This window comes from Cucurbita pepo, chromosome 16 (assembly GCF_057944985.1).
Source record: "Cucurbita pepo subsp. pepo isolate OVF chromosome 16, ASM5794498v1, whole genome shotgun sequence".
Lineage (NCBI taxonomy): Eukaryota > Viridiplantae > Streptophyta > Magnoliopsida > Cucurbitales > Cucurbitaceae > Cucurbita > Cucurbita pepo.
Window position 1 is genome coordinate 96,834 of NC_141813.1, and position 21,535 is coordinate 118,368.

The 21,535-nt window shown below is 36.2% G+C and overlaps 1 non-coding gene across 1 annotated transcript; it reads right to left on the reverse strand.

The window, feature by feature from the left end:
* Positions 1 to 3,750: 3,750 nt before the first annotated feature.
* Positions 3,751 to 3,824, reverse strand: TRNAI-AAU (transfer RNA isoleucine (anticodon AAU)). The gene has a single exon. It is a non-coding gene; the product is annotated as a tRNA-Ile (tRNA).
* Between the last annotated feature and the right edge of the window lie 17,711 nt (positions 3,825 to 21,535).

The window sequence follows — 21,535 nt, forward strand, 5'->3', positions numbered from 1 at the left end:
GACAGACTGACTAAGACAGCCCACTTCATTCCAGGAAAGTCCACATATCGAGTGGATCGGTGGGCTCAGTGATATATCAAGGAGATAGTACGCCTGCACGGGGTACCAGTGTCCATAGTATCAGACCGGGACACCAGGTTCACCTCTCAGTTCTGGAGGAGTCTTCAGAAGGCACTAGGAACTCAGTTGAGGTTCAGTACAGCATTCCATCCTCAAACGGACGGACAGACCGAAAGGCTGAACCAGGTTTTAGAGGACATGTTGCGAGCCTGCTCCTTAGATTTCGATAAAATAGATAACATTAGTTTAAATAAAAATAAAACAATGCCCTCATCTAATCTAAGGATCAATAAATATAACATGATTGCAACTACCCTAACTTTGGTTCCTTGGCCTTCAATGCAATGTTGTCATCCGTAAATGTGTATCTTACCTTTACTTTAAAATAAGAATAACATGTCGTTTGAGTACTTTAATAACTACTCAGTAACTAATCCCACTGTTAGCATCGGAATATGAATCACATGTAATATAGTGGGACCTATCCTTTCATAAATACATTGTGGCGTGGGCTTGGGCTTTGCTTTTCAATCCGAGCAGAGTTGAATATGTTGTACTTCCTTACACATGAGCCATGAATGTGTACATTAACCACCAGGTGGATTGGTATGTGTAGATTAGGAGCTTCCTTACATATTGTATGTGTACACTCACACTACCAAATACCATGAAGGCAAAAGACCCGCATAATATCATAAAGAACATAAATATTGTAAGGTATGTGTCTGTACTGATCATAATGGGGAAGTATCCCGATGCACCTCCCATATAAAATGCATGAGATCACTAACATTAAAACACGACATAACGTTCCTATGAGACATACATACTTGATTCTTGTCATATTGTTCATGATTGACAATACATAGGCATAGGGTGTACTAAACATAATATAGAAGTCTCTCGATGCACGTGGTATACAAAATGCATGAGGTCCCGTAACATTAAAGCATGACATATATTCATTGCGCTAGTCATACCTCCAATCTATTCCTAGCATAGTGTTTCTATGAGAGATAAATACTTGATTCATTTCATATTTTTAATAATTAACAATACATAATTTTTAATGTCTCATAGTCATAGAGTGTACGTATTAACATAGTTTACATGAAATGATACATGAAGGATCATGCACCAAATAACATCGAACCATAACATTGTTCTGACATAACATAATCCTACAATAGTGTATATGATATCATAGCATAACTTGCATGCAACATATCGTATATCATAGCATATACATAACATACTATATGTCATACAATCATAAAACATGACATGTGCAGGGGCCACAACTAGCGATGTTCATTCCCTATCATCATCCCCACTGTCCATTTCATTCTCCATTTCCACGAAATCCTCTATTTATTTGTGTGGGGATTAGGGTAAGGGATTCATCGCAAGGAAGTGGCAGGGATCGGATTCCCCATGGAAAATTTTAGTGGGTTTTGAATCCAAGAATCAGTCTTAGAGGAAAAGGCCCAGAGTGTTGAAGATGAAAGGCCAAGAATCTTTAAAGGAACAATGACTTTTTATGGGTCAGGAAACAGTTGCATCGTGATGTAAAAGACCTTAGAAATACATTTGTTATATCTATTGTAAAATGGTAAAGGGTAGAGAAAAAAAAAAAAGAAAAGAAATAGAGAAGCAATAGAAAAAATATTTTCAAATAAACAGAGTGTTCTTTGTCTCCTATTATTAGTGTGTGTGAGATTTATTTCACAAATTTGTGAGTTTTCTTTAACAGATTAGTATCAAGCCAATGGCGAATGTGACGGGTCAAATGCTGCTACCGTGGCTATCGAAGACTACGAGAATTGGAGCATTCATATAAAAGCTCTTCTCAGTTCTCAAGATGCATGGGAGGTGGTTGAAGAAGGGTTAGAAGAACCAAAAGAGGTGCGATCAAAGGATAAGGGGGCACTGTACATGTTGTTCTGAGTCGTTGACGAGTCGGGCTTTGAGAAGTTTGCCAGTGCAACTACTTCAAAAGAAGCGTGGGACACTTTAGGAAAAATGTTCAAAGGAATCGACCGAGTCAAGCAAGTGCGTCTCCAAACTCTGTGGCAAGTTGGAGAACATGAAGATAAAGGAGTCAAAAAATGTATCTGACTACATCATACATGTACAGACTGTGGTAAACCAACTCAACCGAAATGGAAACATGTTAGCCGAGCCACGGGTTTTGGAGAAGATTTTAAGGTCATTAACCAACAACTTTGAGAATATTGTATGCGCGATAGAAGAGTCAAATGACCTAGCGACGTTCATAGTCGACCAGCTAGCTGGTTCTCTCGAAGCACACAAGCAACGTAAGAAGAAGAAGTAGGAAACACTCGATCAAGCACTTCAAACCAAGGCGTCAATCAAAGATGAAAAGGTACTCTACTCTCAAAATTTTGAAGGTAGAGGTTGTGGCCGTGAAAATAGTAAAAATGGTCATGGTGATCAAGGCAACAGCCATGAAGGATACTATAAGAAGAAGGGATAGTCGAGCCAAGCAAATTGGCATGGAAGAGGACGCAGTCGAGGAAGAGGTGGCCGATCAATTTACTCCAACATTCAGTGCTATAAATGTCACAAATATAGTCACTTTGCGAACGATTGTAACTCCGACAAATGTTACAATTGTGGCAGAGGGGCATTTTGCAAAAGATTCTCGAGTCAATAAAAAGGTGGAAGAAACAATCAACCTAGCCTTGGATGACGCAACAAACGAAGGTCTTCTCTTGATGGCTCAAAATGAAGATCGGAAAGCGAAAGAACACGATGCAGAAAAATACGATGGCGGTAGTTATGAGGTGGTGGAATCCATTGGAAATGAGGGGATATGCAGCGGATTTTGCAAAATCGCGATATCGGAGATGAGAAAATCGAAGAAGGAATCTGGATTGAACACGCGATCAGTGAACGAGCCAAAGAAACATCTAGATCATTAGAAGGAGAACAGAGATTTAGAGCAACAACCAAAATCTGTCGTGGATAAATCTGTGGAGAAGTCTCAATTACAGACGTTGAAATCGTCGAACGAGAAGCCTTTTGAAGGAGAAAGTAGACATTGAAAAAGAAAAGAAAGCTTTTAGAAATGGAGACTGAAAGGTTAGAGAATGGGAAGGTAATTTCTGCTGATGAATCGTGGGTACAAAACTGGAGGTGCGCGCTGGGAAGTGAAATTCTTTACATTGAAGTGTGGCACCATGCAGATCGGGTCGAACATCCTTTGAGTCAAACTGGGTTAGACGTGGGCGTGGGTCAGAAGAGCTACCACGTGTCGCGCATACCGAGTGGAGCCGTGTCACTTTACAATGCGCTTGACGCGTTATTCCACCCAATCGTCAACACGTGTCCCTCAGGCTGTCTGACGCGCTTTTCCCTCCCCCAAGTTAATTTTCTCCCCTGACTACAGTTAATATGGCCTTCAAAGTCAGTTCATTTACCTCCTTGTTCCTAAAAATATGTAATTGTTGAACCTACGACCTTCACATTATTAGCACGACAATCTAACCAACTGAGCTAATAGGTCATAGGTTTTATGTACATTATAGATCGTTAGCTCCTAATCCAGTCAATCGAGTTTTGTTTACATAACTTCATGCATAATAAACTTAAAAAAGTCGTTATCTTTTAAAGTTCGTAGTGTTTTAACTCGTATCATTAAAATATATTATTAAAAATTAATGAAATTGGCCCATGCAGGTGTCAAACCTGCGACCTTCGCGTTATTAGCACGACGCTCTAACCAACTGAGCTAATAGGCCATAGGTTTTATGCACATTGTAGATTAATAGCTCCTAATTTAGTCAATCGAGTTTAGGTTACATAATTTTATGCATAATAAAATTAAAACTTCAAGTCATTATCTTTAAAGTTCGTAGTGTTGTAACCCCGTATCATGAAAAGATATTATTAAAAATTAATAAAATTTGGCCTATGTAATTGTTGAACCTACAACCTTCATGTTATTAGCATAACAACCTAACCAACTAAGCTAATAGGCCATAGGTTTTATGCACATTGTAGATCGTTAGCTCCTCATCAAATCAATCGAGTTTCGCTTACATAATTTTATGCATAATAAACTTAAAACTATAAGTGATTATCTTTTAAATCTAGTATCATTAAATATATCATTATTGAGAATTAATGAAATTGATCATGCAAGTGTCAAACCTGCCGTAGCTCCTAATCTAGCCAATCGAGTTTAGGTTACATAATTTAATGCATAATAAAACTTAAAACTCTCTAAATTTAAGTCATTATGAAATTAGCCCATCCAACCTTCGTGTTATTAACACGACCAACTAAGCTAATAGGCCACAAGTTTTATACTCATTGAAGAGCAGTAGCCCCTAAACTAGTCAATCGAGTTTAGGTTACATAATTTTATGCATAATAAATTTAAAACTTTAGGTCATCATCTTTTAAAGTTTGTAGTGCTTTAACCCCGAATCATTAAAGACATCATTGAGAATTAATGAAATTGACCCGTCCAAGTGGCAAACCTGCATCCTTCACACTTAATTAGTGCGACGTTCTAACAAACTTAGCTAATGGGCCAAAGGTTTTATGCAAATTGCAGATCTATAGCTCCTAATCAAGCCAATTGAGTTTATTTTATGCATAATAAAAGTTCAAAACTTTCTAATTTTAAGACATTATTATTTAAAGTTCGTAGTGTTGTAACCCCGTATCATGAAAATATATTATTAAGAGAATTAATGGTATTGTCCCACTGTAAAAGGGAGGTCCATCACTTCATTTTACAAGCCCACTTGAATTGTTTAAAGTTAGTCGAAGAATACATTTTTTGACGGCTCTATGTCAATATTTTGGCTGATCAGGCTTGGGTTTGATACGCTCGGACCCTTTCTTCTTTCAATTTTTCAAAAGCTTAAATTAGTATGACTACGTTTTGGCTAGTTAAAGTTTTAGAATCGAGTTTATATTATTAATGCCCAGGTAGGTTTAGTTAGTCTATATACTTATGAGTAAGTTTAAATTATTTTATGCAAAAGTAGTTGAGTTAATTTCCACAGTAGAATTTTAATTTATGATTGTTGGACTTCTTAAGAAAAATTAAAATTTAGAGGTCAGCATTAAGCTAACGTCAAATGGTCGTAGTAGCTTCGGCTTAGGTTACCCAAGTAAGTGGCCTTACCATCATTTGGCTATAATTATGTGTTGTATGGTGACATGTGCTCGTGGCTTTGCACATTGTAATAGCCCAAGTCCATCGCTAGCAGATATTGTCTTCTTTGGGTTTCGAGATAGCTTTACGCTTTTAAAACACATAGAGAAATTTTTACACTCTTATAATATAAAGAATGAATTTTTACACTCTTATAATATAAAGAATGTTCCCCTCTCCCGCTGTTGTGGGATCTCACAATCCACCCTCTTTATATAGAGGTATCAAGTTGGCTTAAGGGCTCATCTTGTTATATTTTTTGTCTCTGATTAGCCTCCTATAATCGATATGAACACTATTATAAAACAAGTCTTGAAACCTAGTTAAATATCTGATTCATAAAAATTAATTAAGCTATGGGAAATTAGTGAGCCCAACAACATCACTCTAACTCACACAACTATATCGAACTCCGAGAAAACCTTTTAACCTTGCCTTCTTGGTTCATATGCTTGAGGGAACCCTTGTTTCTACATGTATGTATAACTATCTGGATCAGCTCTTAATGTTCAATATATCGTTGGGTGGGCCCATTCTTTCCTCTTAATGACTAGAGCTATTGCTCTCTAAAACAAATGTTAAGGAGTGTGAAGTCCTGACTTAGTAGCTCATGTGTCTATGGCTCGGTCTACCTTAACCAAGTTGTCCGGGCCATAATCTAAAAAAGTTCAAGTAGATTCAAGGCTCAGATCGCGTGTAGGAATTAATGTTGGAATAACTTAGATATAACATTCAACCTTAATTCAAACCTTCCTAATTTCTCCCCGGTGATTTAGTTTCTTCCTTTAAGTAGATCATGACTTGATTCGTCTATATGTATTACTCTATCTTTTAAGTCATAAACTCTAAACCTTGCTAAAGTATCCAATCATTGACCACTTTGCTCATACAACCTCAAAGCTTCCTCTTACTATTTGTGCATAAACATCTCAAAATAAAAAAAAAAAATGTTATTTCCTCAAATTTCTTGGTACTTAATAAAACTTTCATTTAAGGCTGATATTGCACAAGCATAATAAATGTTCTTATATGTAGTAAAACTTGAGATACTTAGAACAATTTCATATACACATCTTGTCATTTGGTATTCATAACAAACCTTGATTCTTATAAAAGGTTTTTAGGGGTTGTTTCGTCATTTTTCTTAGAGTTCATACCTCAAACACGTTCTAATTTCCTCATGTGATCTTGCATACTTACCCTTAAGGTCATAAATGGGTCTCTTAAAAAGTTTATTTAACAATTGAGGTCTTTTGGAATCTTGAAAACATTTTAGAATTCTTATAGGGGTATGTTGGTCATTTACCACCCCAAATCTTGGTTAAATCTGGACATATTCCAATGGCCTTGTAACTTTGTATAAAATCTTTGAATCATGACATATTGAAATGGCCTTCTAAGTATGTTATAGAAGAGACACAACTCATCGAATCCAACGACCAAATTTAAAATGGAGATCAGCTGCCCACTAATCAGAGAAAATATGTCTGGCATAAATTTTATAAAATTCAATCTCAAATTCACGACAATCTGGAAGTTTTTAACGTCGACTTAAGCCCTCTCTATAAAGCCTGAAGTAGGAGCTTTCGTTTAGAGAAAGAATCGAGCTAAGTCGAGCCTTCAACTGTGAGTTGTTATAGCCTCTGAGATTTTGGGTTTCTTACTCTTGGATTTCTTCCAAATTTAAGAGCCATAGGCAACCATTTTCCTTCAAACCTGCTTTTGCACCTTCTAAATGAGACTATCCACAAGTTTGGTGATGAAATAAAGTGTTGAAGGTGCCTCAAACACAACTTCTCAATTTGGTCCGTCTTTAAAGGAAGATAGTTGATGCTCGAAAATTAAATACGAGCCTACATGCAAATTTGTCAAGAAACCTATCATGTTCGATTTTCAAACCTCCAAGGAATACTTCCGTAGAAGACCACGTAGGTTAACAAGACTCAGAGCAAGTCCATTTGAAGAAAATTATTTTCGTTTAAAATTTGGGAGTAAGGATCGAAGCCTTTCTTTAGCTTTAGAAGATTAAGTTGAGCGCTTTTAATGAAGAAATCGGGAGTTAATACGTCTTAGATAAGGTTGCCTAAGGAAACAAAATTCTGCTTTCTTGAATAAGTTGCAGACCGAGGATCAAATTCAAATTAAGACCATGTGCTTTAAGACATCACCATCTTTAAGTTTCATAAAGAAATCGAGGGGAGAAATGCTAAGGCGAAGACCATGGGACAATCTCCTAATGTATCATTACTTTCATCTTTGTATCAATAGACCATGGGACCATAGATGTTCATAAAATTTGTGTCTTATAAATTTCTGAAATTGAAAAAATAGACAATATTTTCATACACTTTCAAGTTTATATCATTTCTAAACAATATATAATATGTCAAATTAATTACTTTATATATATCTAACCGAGTTTCTACACATTAAAATCAATTACTTTAATAAATATAAAGTTGAGTTTTATATCTATTATGTACGTGAAATTTTAAAGTAATGAAATATAGAAAAGGTCCTACCAAGATTTTGAACACGGGTACTGGATTTAGAGTCCAATGTCCTAACCACTAGACCATGGGGCCACAAATATTTTAAGAATTGTGTGTCATAAATGTGTGAACTTTAAAAAGAATAATAGTATCTTATTTTAAGAATTGTATGAACTTTAAATGTATGAACTCTAAATTTTGAAAATGATTTGTGTCTTTGTTTTTAGTTTTGTATTTGATAGGGTTTCAACACAATAAAATCAATTAATTTATTAGATCATTTGTACAATTATTCAACCATTCTTCTTCACACATTTCCATCATACTTTAATAGAGTTCATAGAAAGATTATTTTGAAAGAAATTTAACCTTAAAAAAAGATACGTATTAATATATTGTAGGTAACATAACTGAAATAGAAAAATCAAATTATTTGTGTTTACTCTATTTTTATAAAAAAAAGATAATAATGAAACCCATGTGCTACGTATTAATATATCAATGACTATTTAGATCTAAACAGTTACTTAGTGTTGTCATTCTCAATTTGTTAATACAATCTCTAATAAATACAAAGTTAATAGTGAGAAAAGAAAAAACAACGAAAGTTATTCTCCAATGTGAGAATCTCAACTCCCATTTTAAGTAGAGATTTGTATCTTCCTCTTCTCTCGAAAATGAGACTTGATATGGTGTTAATTATAAGCAGTTTTGGAGTACTCTTTATTAACTCCAATTTGGCGTGGAAGGGTTGGATGGAAACTCAACCTTACCAGCACGTTCTTTTTTGGCATATTTTTTTAGGACTGCACAATATCTCACATTTATATTAAAACAAATAATAGGAGAGAGAAGGTAACGATCCTATGAATTGATGAAGGTGAATGTTGGGCAGACAATGGAAGTCACAATAGACAATAATAGGGCAGTTGAATGTTTTGAATGTTTTGAATTTTAAGTTAGTACATGATAGGACATATTGGATTTCAGTCAATTTTGTTAGGTGTTTGTGTGAAGCTTGATTTTCCTTTAAAATGGTTGAATTTCATGTTTTGAATTAATTATGTAAGTCCATGGCCTTATTTTAAAAATGTCTATTATGAATTTATGCATTTATGTGCAGGCATGAGTTGACGTCACTAATATTTTATGTTATGATATGAATGATATATATGTTGTGAATCTACGTTGCGATATGAATGATATACAATGCTTGAACCTTCACATATTACACCACGCATATTATGTTAACATGTTCAAGTTGTGCCAATGAGACATTGATAAACCATGTATATTAACCATAGAAGATTTGTCCCATATACGTGTGTATGTCTCATAGGAATGCTATGTCATGAAAAATAAAATGGATGTATGATTTTCATCATAACTATTTATCATGATTCGAAACTATAGGACCTCATTCATTTCACATGTCACATGCATCGAGAGACTTTCTCGTTATGATTATGTACACTATGATATTATGCATGCTCCTTCCCCTTTGTGGTTTCTGGCAACGTGAGTGTTCGCGAGCCTACCATCAAACCAATGAGGTATGTATACGAGCTCACTTAATGGGTCCATGTGCGCATGTGTGTTTCGTGTATAGAAAAGTACTACACATCAAACCTTACTCGAACTTGAAGTAGAGAATAAGGTCATGATGTGTGATGTCCCACATTGGTTGGGGAGGAGAACAAATCACCCTTTATAAGGTGTGGAAACCTTCCCCTAGCAGACGCGTTTTAAAGCCTTGAGGGGAAGCCCGAAAGGGAAAGCCGAAAGAGGACAATATCTGCTAGCGGTGGATGTGGGTCGTAACATCATTGCTTCATTTAAGGGTGTAATGCCTCTAAAAATTTGACCTAGATTTAGAATTTGAATCAACCACCCGAATTTAATTTGGAGTAGTTTTACTCTCATTTACCTTTCGCATTTTATTCACATAGTAAATAACTAAAACAACTTTATTTTCTTGGTTGTTCTCACAAAGGTTTGTTCCACAAAAGCAATAAGGATGCGACATTTTCATCCACTAACTTAGATCATTATTTAATAAGGTTGAGAACAACCATTTTCCCATGCGTGCAAGAACTAAAATTTGTTTAGATGATTATTAAACAATGAAAAGCCATTACTATCTGCCAACCATATTCCATTACTATCTGCCAACCATATTCATCTTTCATTAACCCATTGATTAGAAAGCCATGTTCCCTTTTCTGACCAGAAAACCTCGAATGAAGCATGCCCTAATTTGCTCTCAAAGTCACACCAATACAATGTCGTTCGAAAAATATTATCCTTAAAGTTCCAATAGAATTGGGTTCCTGGATTGAGGATATGCATGCCTAAGTCCATAACAAATCCAAAATTTTAGGTTAGATACACCCAAACTAAGATAAATATATACATATAAATTTTAAGAAGTATACGAAAATAAAAACATTAAAATATGAAAATAAAACCATTAAAAACCTAATAAATATTATGTAAAAATTAAATAGTTTAATTTTTTATTTTTAAAATTTCAAAACTTCAAATAAAAACCTATATCTTCGTCTTTTGATTTGCAACAAGTATGAAGAGGTGGATTTGAAGGATGGTTCCAAATCACAACTTCCCACTTTGTCAATGAAATGAAGTATGGTTCCAAATCACCACTCCCCACTTTGTCAATGGAAGTTGAGAATTGCATGCGCTAAAGCCAGCTTTACAAAATGAACCCATATATTTTCAATTCTTCAATTCAAAGTTCCTTATAAAAATATCTTTCAAACCAAAAACCAAAATTTTTAATGATTTTTTCCATTTTTAATTTCCTCTTTTAAAATTCTACTTAATTTCTTACCCATTTATTTCTACTCTCTATCATATGGATTTTTACTCTATTCTTAATCCAAATGGTCAAATTTGTTTAAGTTAATTTGATTCAAATACATTGAAGGACATGAGTTCTATGAGTAAAATAAGAAACCCAATTCAAATTTATTTAGCTCATTTTACTTATTACTATAAAGTTATACGTTCCCTTTTTCTTTACAAGGGCTCGTACAATATTAAGTTCATTACAAGGGCTTCGTTTTGATTTGATATCCTACGGTTCTTAAATATGGTACCCAAGCTTGTTGTAGCCATGATCGAGAGCCCAATAACTCTTCATCTTTGATCTCGGTGTTTATCCATGATATCATCAACGGTAGTATTCATTTCTCTTTTAATACGACCTAGAGAAGTTAATAAAAGAATTGTTTCGACAACTTTACACTTCAAGAGTAAAAAATTCTACCGTTTATATCATTTGTTTAAACATTCTTTCTCTCATTACACGTTCCACACATTGATGAAAACATCCCAACAACTAAGAAGAAAAAGAATTAAGGAAGGTAACTATTTCCAAGAGCTGGTTGTGTTCTTACCATTGAAGCAGAAGGCAGATTACTTTTCCCAATCCAAACCGTATCAAAACTTTCTCCTGTTTCAGACACCTTCTCCATATCCTCCACACTAACCTCAAAACCGCCATTAAAACAAGCCGACTTCAGATAGTTGTGAAGTCACTTACCAAGGTAGCTAAGTTGAAGTCCCCAAATCATACTTGAAGCTAGTTCAATTTTTCCCTTTAAAATCCAAGTAAACCTATGTAAGTTCACGACACCGAATTAGCCCAGATCAAATTACGTCGTTTAGCTACTATGTTTAAGTAAACCTATAATTTTTCTTATAATATTTTAGTTTTTTGAAACAATGATCATACTCATCTCAAAACCTTTTTGAAATGTCAAAATCGACTTCAAGAGGGTACCCAATTGTAGGATTGGGTCTAAAAATGTCAAATAGGGTTAAAAACCGATATCCTGAGTCAAAAGCGCCAAATATAAGTCGCAAGACAAAGTCGAATAAAGTTTTAGGCCCGAGATTTGGTAAGGAAGACAAAACGTTGAATTTTCAAACCCTCTCAGGTCTGAGAGGTTAGGCCCTTACGAACCAAACAAACACCATAAACGAGATTTGGGGGAGGAGGAGACTCGGAAACGGAGAAAAAAGGAGGAAAAAGGACGTCGAAACGACGTGATTGAGGAGAGAGAGAGTCACCGAAAAATTCTCTGGTAATCGGGGTGAGGGAGACGAAGTGTGACCCGAGATCCGACTCACGACCCACAGGCAACCCTAACCGAGGTGAGGGGTGGAGAACATGAAGTCCACCGGTCAGACCGAAACTTGAATACTCGCAACCTCATTATAGCCAAGCAACCTCATACCTAGTTTGCTTCAGTAACCTAAAATACAAAGCTTCGGCCCAACAATGCAGTAAGATACCCACTAGCAACCAGTCCAGTAGTCTAGTTCCTCTGTGCTTGGCCCAAAAACCCACATTCAAACCAAAAATACACCGAACACGGCCCAGCCCATGATCCACTACACAAACTTGTGTGCCCACATGAACATTTAAGACCCGTGCCTCAACCCACTTCGCGACCTGCTCATGTGTCAATGTCCCTCAATGACAGGGTCACTACTACATACACCGGCCGCTTCGGCTTAGCTTCTCGAAATTCTAGGCTAAAAAATGACATATTTGGCTCGATTTGACATTTTTGACACCAACCTTTACGTTTTTTATCTTTCTAAAGCTGATTTTTTTTTTAATATAGGTAATTATGAGTCATTTAATAGAGGGCCTAGTGGACAATTTCTCTAAATCCTAAGATGATGGACGGTTATGTCAAGGACGCCAGTGTATTCCAGTAATGGAGGAATTAAGGAGCCTATGTATTCCAGCAGTGGGGGAATTAAGGAACGAGATATTGACAGAGGCTCACAACTCATCATTTGCTATGCACTCAGGTAGTACAAAAAATCAGAGTGTCCTTGAGATTCGGGCGTAATGGTAAACTTGAACAATATTAACTTTTGTAGAAGCTTGGAAAATCACGTCGTGGCAATTTTAAATCTCTAGTGAGTTCAATTGATTTCAATAATGATAAGATTGTATTTTTATTTTACCTTTATTTGAGTTGTCAGAAGTGGGATTTGAACGCACACCCTCTAATCCCGCATTAGTTGGAGAGGGGAATGAAGTATAGCTTACAAGAGTCTTTAAACATCTCTCCGGTAGGTGTGATTTAAAATGATTCTGACTGCGATATATAACGGAAAAAAATGGACAATATTTTTTAGCGGTTGGAAAAGGGAACGAAACATTCCTTCTAAGGATGTGAAAACCTCTCCCTAGTAGACTCGTTTTAGAATTGTTCGGTTGATGGTGATACGTAATGGACAAAATCGCACAATATTTGTTAGTGGATGGATTGTGAGATTGAACATAGGTTGGAGAGGGGAAGAAACATCCCTCGTAAGGATGTGGAAACCACTCCCTAATAGATGCGTTTTAAAACCGTGAAGTTGACCGTAATACATAACAAGCCAAGGCTGAATATATTTACTGATGGTGGGCTTGAGCTATTACATTAGCTGGAATAGCTCAGTTGGTTAGAGCGTGTGGGCTTTAACAACAAGGTCTGGGTTTGAGCTATTACAAATGATTAGCAGCGTGTGGACTTTAACAATAAGGGAAGTTCTATTAATATGAATAAATTCATTCCTTAAGGTAGTGGAAAACTGGAAAACATCTTTTGAATAGAAATGAATCAATTTAAACTAATATGAGTAAGTTGTCTAAAGTGGGATTTCAACCCACGCACTCTCACAAGGACTAAAACTTGACTCCTAATGCCTTCAACCACTCAACCATCCTAATTATTTGTTGTCAGACCTAACATTGGTTGAAGAGAGGAATCAAGCATTCCTTATAAGGGTGTGGAAACCTCTCCCTAAAAGACGCGTTTTAAAATTTTTAAACTTACGACGATACGAAACAGGCCAAAACAAACAATATCTGCTAGCAATTGGAGAGGGGAACAAAACATTTCCTATAAGGTTGTGGATATCTCTTCCTAGTAGACATATTTTTAAATCGTGAGGCTGATAGTGATACGTAATTAGCAAAAGTAGACAATATCTGAAAGAGGTGGGTTTGGTTTGTAACAAATTGTATTAGAGCTAGTCATTGGGTGGTGTGCCAGCGAGGTTGCTGGGAACACAAGGGGGTGCCCACCTCGGTTGGGGAAGGGATGAAACATTTCTTATAAGCATGTGGAAATCTCTTACTATTAGACGTGTTTTAAAACCATGAGGTTGAGGACGATATGGAATGAGTCAAAGTAGACAATATCTAGGCTAATATTTATAAGTTGTTGGAATAGTTTAGTTGGTTAGAGCGTATGATTGTTAATGTTAAGGTCGGAGGTTCAGCTCTCTTTTTAGCAATGGGAATGAATCATTCCATTTAAGTATGTGGAAAAATTTAACCCTCTAACCAAAGTGGACAATGTCATATAATTATGTAGGTTCGTGATTCCTAACATTGTTACATAGTCTTAATCTAGCATTCATAATAATAATATTGTGTTCTTCTCAGGGGTAGCTTCAATACAAAAACATAATGTAAAAATTATTTTCGCATAAAGCAGTTACATCATGCATATTCTAGTGACTCTAGGTCCCTAGAAAACTAGGGTCGTTACATATAATCTACACCTGAACTTTCTATAACCTAGAGAAAAATCCCTAGCAACTCGCTCGATCAAGGATTCGATTACAGCCTACAAGTAGGTTACTTATTTAGTTGCACTAGATATTACTTTTCATTTTTGGTGATTACTAATTGTTAGTTAAGGTCACAGAGGAGGGTTGTCCCGAGCCGTCAGTTCTATGTGTACAAGTTGTTGTCATTAGTTTTCGAATCTCGTTCCAATTTTTATAAAATTTTTTCTTTGTCACATCAATTCTATGTGTTACGAGTTGTCTTAGTTTTCAAATCTCGTTCCAATTTTTATGAAATTTTGCTTTTTGCAGGATGTGTCATGAATAATGATTTGAAGTCTTGAAAATTGAGTTATTATAGTTGTGCTTTGAAGTCTTTAAAATTGAGTTATTACAGTTGTGCCCTATTTAGCTTATCCAAGCTATTCCCGACCATTGGTGCCGCGGATTTTAACTCTTTTAAGCATACCAGAAATCTGGTAATTTAGTTATGCTCTTACCATTTCCCCTACTATGGATTCAAGTTGCAATAGGTGAGTTGGCGAATATGTAATATATGACTATATAGCTCCTGGAAGATCAGGTGACTTGCAACTCGAGATTAGTTGGCGAATATCTTACAAAAAGACAAAAACCTACAAATAATATATATATATATATATATATATATATATATATATATATATATATATATATATATATATTATGAGTCAGTTAATAGTGGGCCAAGTAGACAATTTCTTTAAATCCTAAGATGATGGAGGGTTATGTCAAGGACGCCTATATATTCTAACAATTGAGGAATTAAGCAACGAGATATTGACAGAGGCTCACACCTCACCATTTGCTATGCACCCAGGCGGTACTGAAAATCACAGTGTCCTTGAGATTCAGGCGTAAGGGTAAACTTGAAGAACACTAAGTTTCTTAGATGCTTGGAAAATCATGTCGTGACAATTTTAAATCTCCAGTGAGTTCAATTGATTTCAATAATGATATGCTATTGTATTTTTATTTTACCTTTATTTGAGTTGTCAGAAGTGGGATTTGAACCCACGCGCTCTGATCCCGCATTAGTTTGAGAGGAGAATGAAGAATAACTTATAAGTGTAGGTAAACATCTCTCTAGTAGCGTGTTTTAAAACGTGTGATTCTGATGACGATTTGTTACGGGTAAAAATGGACAATATTTTTTAGCGGCTGAAAATGAGAACGAAGCATTCCTTAGAAGAGTGTGGAAACCTCTCCCTAGTAGACTCGTTTTAGAATTGTGAGGCTGATAACGATACGTAATGGGCAAAAGCAAACAATATTTGCTAGCGGTGAGTTTGAGCTATTACAAAAGCTATTAGAGTTAGTCACCAAGCGGTGTGCCAGCAAGGACGCTAGGCCCCCAAGGAGGGTAGATTGTGAGATCCAACATTGGTTAGAGAGGGGATGAAACATTCGTTATAAGAGTGTGTGCGCTTGAGCTATTACAAATAATTAGCTGGAATAGCTCAGTTGTTTAGAGCGTGTGGCTGTTAACCACAAGGTTGGAGGTTCAAACCCTACTTCTAGCTATGGGAATAAGTCTACCTACTCCAACGTAGGCAAGGCACCTCTGCGCAAATGACGATGTCGAGATGACGACCATGGGATCCAACGTACACAACACTAGCGAGATAGAGGGGTATGATCCAACGTACAAAGACGGTTAACACCGTGAGAAATGAGAAGAAACTGGATGTAGACAACAAGTTTTGATACAGAGAAATGAAGAAAGAAAAATGGGTGGAAACGAGTGGAGAAGATGAAGTCCACAAGTTTTGATACGGAGAAATGAAGAAAGAAAAATGGGTGGAAACGAGTGGAGAAGTTGAAGTCCACCTGCTCGGACCCAAACTCGAATACCAGCAACCTCATTCCAGTCAAGCAACCTCATACCCAAGTCCACCTGCTCGGACCCAAACTCGAATACCAGCAACCTCATTCCAGTCAAGCAACCTCATACCCAATTTGGTCTAGTAACTAGATACCCAACACAGCAACATACCCAATTTGGTCTAGTAACTAGATACCCAACACAGCAACCTGATACCAACCAACAACCAGTCCAGTAGTTCAGTTCCTCTGTGCTTTGCCCAAAAACCCACATTCAAGCCCAAATACACAGAACACACCCCAACCCACGGATCCACTACACAGACCTGTGCGCCCACATGAACATTTGAGACCCGCACCTCGAACCAGTTCGCAACCTGCTCATATGTCAATGTCCCTCAGCGACAGGGTCACTATTGCATACACCGGCTCCTTCGGCTCAGCATCTCAGAGTCCTAGGCTAAAATATGGTGTACTAGGCTTGGTTTGACATTTTGACACCGACCTTTACGTTTTTTTTTCCCTTCTGAAGCTTATTTTTACTTTAATAGAAATATTTAAGGTCAGTATAACGTCTTATTTCTAAAGTTCAAGTTAAATTAGATTAGAAATGTAAATTACTAACGAAGTGAGATGGGCGTTTTAATAGAAAACAAATCTCGACAACACTTGGAGTAACTTCGAGAGACAAAATTCAATTGTACTTGAGAAAATGTCGGCCAAGACCATCCAAGTAAGTGGCCTTACTATCGGCTAAGTCGGACAACTTGATTTATCTATGACGACACATGCCCAGTGGTCCTTGCACGTATCATTTATGCTTTATATTTTATGAGGTGGTGACTATGACTATGTTATTTGATGATGCTGTATGATGTTATATTATGTTATATGATGATGTTACATGATGATGTTGTATCATGATGATATGATGATGATGATGCATGATAAAATGACGATGTAAGATGGAAGATTATAAGATTGATTAATATGACATTATTCCGTATTAAGACGTGGTGCATGTATTAAATGACATGATGCACTATGAGACTGAGTATTTTTAAGATACAACCCTAGCCAATGTTAATGATGATGAACGTATGAAGGCCAAGGCATGCATATTACGTAGAGTAATATGTGAAGTGTATATAGGGTTGTGTCATAAAGATGTTCTAAAGATGAAAAACCCTAGGGACCTCATGCATTTTGTGTGTACATATACATCAAGTTACTTCCCATTTATGATGATGAGTACGGATGCTTACACTACGATGATGATCATCATCATGCCTTGCATGACACTCAGGGGTCTGCTGACCCTTAGACGTCGCTACAGACAGTTAGCTCGACTATGATGGTTAACTCAAACTTGCATGCTTGCCACGTAATCCCATAAATTTGAGTGGAATTTTGAGTGTCAAAATTTGGTAATCTCAAATTAGCATGAACATGCAAATATCTCAAAACTCTCGGTTTACATATATTAAATTTCTATCAAGTTTCATCACTCACCCGATACCACAATCTTGTTCTAAGGCCGGAGAATAGTAGGAAAGACACTAGTGGTGGTTCGAAACCGTTCATGAGGAAAAAGGAATTTGAACTACAAAATGTTAGTATTCAAACTCATTGAGTTTTAATTCTTTTGAACATGCTAGCTAATTTACTATAATTGATGTACTTAGAGTGCCTAAGATCCAAATTGCTTCCGCACGTGTTATAGTAACACCATCAAAATGAACCTAAACTGACAACATAATTTATGAACAAACGAAACAAAAAGATATTTAAAAAGAGAGAAAACCCAAAAAGTAGCAAGTTCCCTCAAACACCGAAAATGGATAGCCATTGACCACGAGAAAAACACACAAAATGGAAGAAAGAGGGTGCCAATGAAGGAGTAGGGAAGCAAATGGGGAAAAAGAAATATAAGGGAGATGGGGGGCTTTGGAGGCTTCAAAGGTAGATTATGGTGGGCAAAAATATCTCTAGATGCACTAAATTTTGTCACGTAGCATACATTGGCTAACAAAATAAGCAAGCGTCGGAAAATTTATCAATTTCTTTCGATACTTGTCAATTTAGTTGACATTGTCCATGAAATTTTGTGCTTTCAGAGAGATATTTCTTCTAACCATGGTAAACCAAATATTGATTCTCATCTTTACTGCATTTCCATTTATCGCATAACAAATTATCGGAAGATTTATAATATGAGCATTGTAGTCTACTAATTCTCGCAGAGTTCCTGACAGACGCGGTGTGTGCTAAGTTAGGAACAATGAGTATTCCTGACCTTTGGTATATATGATGTTACATGCTGCCAAAGAAATTAGTTGACGGATTGTAATTTATTGAGAGTGAGTCTTACATATGAGTCCTGAAATTCTAAATAACCATATAGAAGTAACCTAAGCTAGAGGTAGTTGAAATATGTTACTAACTTACCAATGATCCTAAAAGAAACTAGGAATTAATTGAGAATAAAACTTAATAACAACTAGAAAGATAAGTAATAAACTTGTGAATGACAAGTTAGCTATTTATTGAGTAAATTAATTACTTATCAAAATTATTTTAATTTTTTTGGCCAAATAAGAAGTTGCAGGCCAATCGAGGACAAGACCAGCAGGTTGAGACAACAAGTAATCCTTTTCTGAGTCGGTTTTAAGTACATGTGCTTTTGTTGTTGAAAACTTAATTTGAATATTTTGTGTTGTAAAGTATACTTGATTCACATGCTTTACTTGTCATGTATGAATTTTTTTATTTTATGACCGATTTTCGAAGCAAAAATATCTATGTTAGTGGTAACTCATGTGAATCGAACAGTCGATGAACAGGTGTTATAGAAGCATTGCTCGAGAACTATGCGGTAACAGCGGGGATCGTCCCAAGGCATCACGTCGTGTCTGTTTATTTTGAATTTCTACATTTAGTTTTTAATTGTTTGTTGAATATTGGTCAAGGTAAGAAGCGCTCCTCGAGAACTATGTGGTCCAGAGGGTGTCGTCGCAAGGAATCCAGTCGTCTGTTTATTTTAAATTTCTACATTTCTTTTTGAGCTGTTTGTTGGTGGTCGGTTGAGGTAAGAAGCTGCAACACCCCAAAAATAAAGCAAAGCCACATGTAAGACCGAAAGGATCCAATAAAAAAGTTAAGAGGATTAAGCAAGGAAGGGTCTTAAGCAAGTAATTTCTATACCCTAATGAGTAACTGTAATGAATAAGGCCTTTGGAAAAGTATTGGGAATGAAAGCGTAAGCGAAAACACGAAAAGGTCACTTTCCAATTTTTAAGAAATTTTTTGGATATTTAATTCCTTATCTAGAGGGAATTTCAAGATGCTCAAGGACGGAAAAATGACAAATAAGAGATGAAGAAAAGTTTAGGAAAATTATGAATTTTTCGAAAAAAATAATAATAAAATATTTTGAAAGTGGCAAATTACCAAATTACCCGGATTATATGGATAATTACGAAAGTGCCATTCTGCTGAAAATAAAAACCTCTGCATGTGACCATCTCCACAAAGACCTTCGAATCTGAAAATCGTGTCAAGGATTTTCCCCAAATTTGGATACAATCTAGAACGTTCAAAGATCATCAAATCCCACAGTCGAAATTCAAACTCATAGTTGGTAGCTCGCTGATCGGAGAGGATATTTCCGACGAATTATCCAGAAAATTCCAAATCACGACGATTCTGGAGCTCTCAATGTCGGTGGAAGCTTCCCCTATAAAGTCTGAAGTTGGGGCAAAGTTTTAAGACAAGAATCGAGTGATGAGAATTCCTAAAACTCAAGTTTGAAGCTCTTAAATTATGGGTTTTTCTTTCTCGAGGCTATGGTTAATCATTTTCCTTCCTACCAACTCTTACATATTTCGTATGGGATTTACAACAAGTTTCGTGAAGGAATCAGGCACTGAAAAGTTTTATAATTGGCTGTCCAACAAAAGGTTTCTAGATATACTCCGGCGAGAAACATGTTTTCTGATGAACTTTGGAAGGTTATAACTTGTGCTACAGACCACAAAAAGGTATGAACTTGGTCTCTACTTCTTGCTTGAAACTTCATCTAAAGATTTCGTGGAGCAATAGAATCCGTTAGATGTCTATATATAGCTGTAAAAAGGTAAAACCAGAGTGGTCTGATAAGAAAAAATCGAGATTTTTCTAGCTACCAATGAAGAAGATGAAGTCCAAAGTCAAAGGTCAAACTTTGACCAATAAAAGTCAAAGATAGGTATATGTTGACCTTCCCTCGTTTTTTGCAATTTTAACCTCCTTCCTGACCGGTTCTCATGAAAATTTTTATGGTTCTAGAAACTAGACAAACTAAGGAGTCTGTGGAAGGAAATTTTAGATAATTCGAATACTGGAAGCTCATGAATGGAAATCCCAAATGTCGACAATGAGGTAAGTAGTGACCTTGGACGTTTTGTTAAAACATACTTGTAATGGAAATCCCAAATGTCAACAGTGAGGTAAGTAGTGACCTTGGACGTTTTGTTAAAACATACTTGTAGGAATCCATTGGATTTTCCATATGAACCCTAAAATAAGTATGAATTTAGGATATATGAAAGAAAAACAAAAAGAACTTTGCGTTAAGGCCCTGAACTGATCAAAATGCTCATGATTTAAGTAACGTTAAAATAACCCACTAAATGAACTCCTAGGATGACTTATGAAAATTTAAAAGCTATTGAAACACGTTAAGTAGCAAAACCAAGAATTATGGGTAAAATGACCAAAATGCCCCTAGGACGACTTATGAAAATCCAAGGTCTATACGTGCTCCAAATTGTTTCATACTTCTTATAAGGTCTATTATGAAGAACATGAAGATATGTTTGTGGTTTCAAGTTGATTGGAGCAAATTTGGAACCTAAACCAAGTTAGGACCCAAGAAACACCTAAAGGAAACACAACAGGAATCAAGACTCTTCTAGAACCCTCTAAAGAACTCCTTAGGAATTTATGACCTTCTAGAACAACGCATGCTAAGATGGGTTCATATGGTTACAACGGAAAGTTACAACTTATGCCTCAAGGAATTACGAACCTTAGAAACTTACAAGATTGAGAACAAAGAACAATACCACACAAGCTTTACAACTACCCAAGTAAGAAGATGCAAGGTACCACTCAAGGATAAGGGACCTATGACCTCCCACCACGCAATGCTTTTTGAGGCCCAAGATTTCTTCTTCTAGGTGGGATGTCCTGCACCATGTTTCCTTTGCAGAATATCATGATTGGCCTCATTTCTCTCACTTAGAAGAGCCCTGCACCATGTTACGGGTACCCAAAAGAT